Below are 6,053 nucleotides of genomic sequence, written 5' to 3'. Positions count from 1 at the left end.
CACTCGGACGAATATATCCCTTATCAAGCAGATCATGTAACTGCTGTTTCAATTCCCTCATCTCTGACGGCACCAGACGATAAGGTGCTCGGGATATAGGCGTAGTTCCTGGTACTAGATCAATACCAAATTCAACCTCTCGAATCGGAGGAAAACCAGAAATCTCATCAGGGAATACATCAGGAAACTCACTGACTATTGGTAGCTGATCAATAACCGTACTACTCTTGGACATATCAACTGCATAGATGAGGTAGCCCTCCCCACCTGACTCCAAGACATGATATGCCTTCAGAGCCAAAACAAGTGGCATCGGAGGTCGCGCACCCTCACCATAAAAATATCAGCTATCACCCTTAGCAGGATGAAACTGTACCAGACGCTGATAACAATCCACAGTAGTGTGATACAAAGTCAGCATATCTATTCCCAAAATACAGTCAAAATCTGCCATTGCTAATATCATCAAATTAGCCAATAACGTATTACCCTCAAACTCTAGAAGGCAACCCATCACTAGATGCTTAGTTACTATCTCCTGCTCCAGCGGAGTAGATACAACTAAATCCATATCTATTGATACATAAGGTAATCTATGTCTCTTAACAAAATAACTAGAAATAAAGGAATGCGATGCTCCAGTATCAATTAAGACAAGTGCAGGAATACCACATAACAAAAAGGTACCTGCCAACATGCGATCGCTTCCCTCAGTAGCCTGTTCTTGAGATAGAGCAAATACCTACCCTTGAGACTGAAACGACCCTAACTCTCTAATAAATAAATATGCGGAAAATTTTTTTTTTTTTTTTATTACTACTAAATAAAATATGTACATATATGCCCATACATATATGCACTGAATTAAAATACTTAAAATAAATTCATGACTAAATAAATAAACAATTTAAATACTTAAATAAAATGCATTCTTTGAATTAAATAAATATCTGAGTCAACCCCTATAATTCAAAATATACTGCATAAATAAAATAAATAAAAAGTGTGCATGCACTAAAATATTTAATAAAATATTCCAAACACCTCAACCCTTAAAAATAATAAAATGCATCATAAGACTCAAGCACGGTGACTCAGAAGCTGTCACGGTCACGGGGCTACTGCAGCGCTGCTCATACGTCCTCACCACCGGTAGGAGTAACCTGCTCCTCTACGTACTCACCTGCACCATATCAGTGTAGTGAGCCTAGAGGCCCAACATGCATACTAACAAGGGTTTAAAATAATTTAAATCAATTTAATACTAATACATACATATACATGAATGAGCATGCTTAAATTTTCATAACATAACTTACATAAATAAACATAAATAACATAATACATAACATACATAATATCATACATACTGAGTTGTTGAGCACTTATTTTCTTAACATCGAATGGTCCTATCCGTAAGTGTGACCCATACTTATAGTGCGACTGATCAGTCTAAGAAACCAACGTACGAGGCTGGTGGCGAACCACCCATGCATAAATGGCAGAAACTGCCCATACATAAATGGCAGAAAACTGCCCATAAATGGCCACACTACTTCAATTTCCACCTAAAATATTTTTATTTGCTCAACCATAGAATTTCAATCATAGCATAAAAATTTATTTCATGAATGCATGTACTTAAATAAATTGTGTGTCCTTCATATATATTTAATTTAAATTTTCTTACTAACATATAAATATTAAAATAACTTAAATGCATAAAAATAATTAAATATATAATCAGGACACATGCAATTTTCTCATGGATGGTTCTGGACTGCTGGCCCTACACTCAAGCCCATTAACTTAACTTAAGACTTGGCCCATTAAGACTAAATTAGGCCCAATAACACTGACCCTGGCCCAATGGGCCCAAAAACCCATTAACAGGCCCAATAACTTTCATGGGCTCCCAAGCCCATAAAAATTTCTGGCCAACTTAAAAATTTAAATAAAAATTATTAAAAGCCCAAAAATAAATAAAATAACCCAAAATAATTTAATGTAACCCAATAAATTAAATGGTACTAATTAAATTTTTGGGAATTTAATTAGTCCATTTAACTCCTAATTAACTTAAAAACTTAAAAATAAAAATACCCGAGCCCAATTAAAATAACCCGGACCCGGACTCACTTAACTTAACCCATATTATTTTAGACCCGACCCGGACCCAAGACCCGACCCGGGACACCCTCAAACCCTAGAACCCGAAACCCTAGCCTACCTACCCCTCTCGGCCGCCAAGGCTTGGGCAGCAGGCCTTCAACGCCTGCTGCCGCCCTGCTCCGGCCACGACCGGCCGGAGCTCTGCCGGCAGGACCTTCCCAGGGTCCTGCCGGTTCGAGCCACACCAGGCCCCTGACCCCATGCACGCCCAAACCCCTAAGCCGTAGCCCTTTCTCCCAAACCCTAAACCGTGCGCAGCTGCAGCCTTCTAGCCAAACCTGTTCGGCCGAGCCCTTCTCAGCCCCAAGCCCTGCCATGGCTCGATCCTTAGGCACCCTAGGACCTCACCTGACCGAACCCTCAGCCCCGAGCCAAGCCATGTCAACAAAAAAATTTCGTGAATCATGAATCATGCGTGCAAACAAAAATCTTTCAACAAGTTTTCTGAAAAATAATTAAAAATTTTCGGTGCCTACCATAGCCTACATATTATACACTGATATAATGTTAAAATGAGAAGAAAATCATGCCTTTCACCGTAGAAATCGATTTAGCACGCACGTAGGACGTTTCCGGGACGACGGGCGAACACACCTTCGAAGCTTTTAAAAATTTGAGCTATGGAACCTCCTAGGCTTGAGGAAGACGATGAAGATGGAGAATGGAGGGGAGGGAGTGGCGGCTAGGTTGAGTGATCGGTTTGGTGAGGGATGGGTTTGGGTAGATTAGGTTTTGTTTTAATTAAAATAGGTTTTAGGATAATTAAAAGGTTTAAATATAAAATATAAATTTTAAAACTCTGACTTTAAAGTTAAAATCTGATAATTTAAATTAAACATATGAAAATCCCGAAATTATAAATTAAGGGAATTTTAAAAATACTAAAAAGTCAATATTTTGGCTAATTTTGGATAAAAATGGACTCCTAAAATTAAATAAAATTAAATACTTAAAATTTTGAGATAATAAAACTCAAAATAATATTTTAAGGCTCTAAAAAGGCTCATAAAATAATTTGGGTGGAAAGTCGTCATCTCGTCCGTCCACGGTCCCGTCTACGCGATCAAATAATAAAAATACTAAAAATCATAAAAATCACTAATTATGGGTTAAATGCTTAGAAATAAATTAAATCATGCATAAATAATTCACATAATTATTTAACCCATAAATCATAAATTTAAATAATTAAATATCCTAATTATGCAGGCGGATTTATGTAATTAAAAATACCGGGTGTTACAATTCTCCCCCCCTTAAATTGAATTTCGTCCTCGAAATTAAAGTACTTACCCGAACAACTCCGGGTAGCGAGTCCTCATATCCTCCTCGGTCTCCCAAGTAGCTTCCTCCTCCGAGTGATTCAGCCACTGGACTCTGACCATCGGTATGACCCGCGTCCTAAGCCTTCGCTCCTCCCTAGCCAAGATCCGCACTGGTCTCTCCTCGTACACAAGATCTGGTGGCAACTGTAAGGGCTCGAAATCCAACACATGCGACGGGTTGGAGACATATCTCCGAAGCATGGATACATGGAAAACGTTGTGCACTGCCGCTAGCCCTGGAGGTAGAGCTAAACGATAGGCCAACGTGCCAACTCGCTCCAAGATCTCGAATGGCCCTATATATCTCGGATTAAGCTTGCCTCTCCGTCCAAAACGCGCTACTCCCTTCATAGGTGACACCTTCAAGAATACGTGATCACCTACTGCGAACTCCAAATCGCGTCGTCTGGCATCTGCATAACTCTTCTGCCGACTCTGCGCAGTCCTCATCCTATCTCGAATCTGCGTCACGATGTCAGCTGTCTGCTGCACAATCTCTGGACCCAACAAAATCCTCTCACCAACCTCATCCCAATGCACTGGAGATCTGCATCTCCTCCCATAAAGTGCTGCATATGGAGCCATACCTATAGACGACTGAAAGCTGTTGTTATAGGTAAACTCCACTAATGGCAGTCTAGTCTCCCAAGAGCCCCGAAAATCAATGACACAAGCTCTCAGAAGATCCTCGAGAACCTGGATCACTCTCTCAGACTGACCATCTGTCTGGGGATGAAATGCTGTACTGAACAGAAGCCTAGTCCCCATAGCCGTGTGCAGACTCTTCCAAAATGCAGATGTGAATCTCGGATCTCTGTCTGACACAATAGACACTGGTATGCCATGCAGTCTAACAATCTCTCTAATGTAAAGCTCTGCATACTGTGTCAAAGTATAGTTAGTCCTCACCGGCAAGAAATGAGCTGACTTGGTGAGTCTATCCACAATCACCCAAATCGCTGTGCAACCTCTGGCACTCCTCGGCAAGCCAACCACAAAGTCCATCGTAATATTCTCCCACTTCCATTCCGGAATAGGGAGAGGTCTAAGAAGTCCTGCTGGACGCTGATGCTCTGCTTTGACTTGCTGACAAGTCAAGCACTCTGACACCACTCTCCCGATGTCACTCCTCATCCCAGGCCACCAATACAATAACTGCAAATCTCGGTACATCTTCGTACTTCCGGGGTGAATGGAGTACGGAGATGCATGAGCCTCTGCTAGAATCTCGGCTCTCAACTGATCAACGTTCGGTACCCACATCCTCCCACGGTACTGAACGATGCCATCCTCCACTGTATACAAGAGATTACCTCTAGCCTCATCTCTCTGTCGCCATCGCTGTAGCTCCTCATCAGTGGACTGTCCCTCTCTAATCCGACCTCGCAGAACTGGCTGCACCGTCAACACTGACAAGCTCGGTGCATGGCCACTCGGATAGCACTCCAAACCAAATCTCTGAATCTCGGTCTGTAGTGGTAACTGTACAGTCAAACATGATACCACTGACGACTTCCGACTCAAAGCATCTGCCACTACATTAGCCTTACCCGGATGGTAGCTAATGTCACAGTCATAGTCCTTAACAAGCTCAAGCCATCTGCGTTGCCTCATGTTCAACTCCTTCTGAGTGAAGAAGTACTTGAGGCTCTTGTGGTCTGTGAAAATCTTGCACTTCTCGCCGTAAAGATAGTGCCTCCAGATTTTCAACGCAAATACCACTGCTGCAAGCTCCAAATCATGCGTCGGATAGTTCTGCTCATGAATCTTCAACTGTCGCGACGCATATGCGATAACTCTGCCACTCTGCATAAGTACTGCGCCCAAACCAAGCTTGGACGCGTCGGTGTAAACCACTAACTCCTCATGTGGCACTGTCATAGCTAACACCGGTGCTGAAGTAAGTGCATCCTTCAGCTGATCAAAGCTCCTCTGACAATCTGGACTCCAACTATACTTCGCGTTCTTCTTGGTCAAGGAAGTCAAGGGTACTGCAATAGAGGAAAAACCTTTGATGAACTTCCTATAGTATCCTGCTAAACCCAAGAAGCTACGAATCTCCGAAGCATTCTTTGGAATCCCCCAATCCCTCACTGCCTGCACCTTGGACTGATCCACTGCAATCCCATCCCTAGAAATAATGTGGCCTAGAAACGCCACTTGCTCCAACCAAAACTCACACTTACTGAACTTTGCAAACAGTCGATGCTCCCTCAAAGTCTGCAAGGCTGTATGCAAATGCTGTGAATGCTCCTCAATGCTCCTCGAGTAGATCAATATGTCATCAATGAATACAATGACAAACTGATCTAGATACGGCTGGAAGACACGATGCATGAGATCCATAAAAACTGCTGGAGCATTGGTCAACCCAAAGGGCATCACCAAGAACTCATAGTGCCCATATCGTGTCCTAAAGGCAGTCTTAGACACGTCTGAATCTCTGACTCTCAGCTGATGGTACCCAGATCGCAGATCGATCTTGGAGAATACCGAAGCTCCCTGCAACTGATCGAATAAATCCTCTATCCTCGGTAGCGGATACTTATTCTTCAC

This window comes from Henckelia pumila, chromosome 1, assembly GCF_033568475.1.
Source record: "Henckelia pumila isolate YLH828 chromosome 1, ASM3356847v2, whole genome shotgun sequence".
Taxonomy (NCBI): Eukaryota; Viridiplantae; Streptophyta; class Magnoliopsida; order Lamiales; family Gesneriaceae; genus Henckelia; species Henckelia pumila.
The sequence above is the reverse complement of the archived record's forward strand: the minus strand, read 5'-3'. Positions refer to the sequence as shown.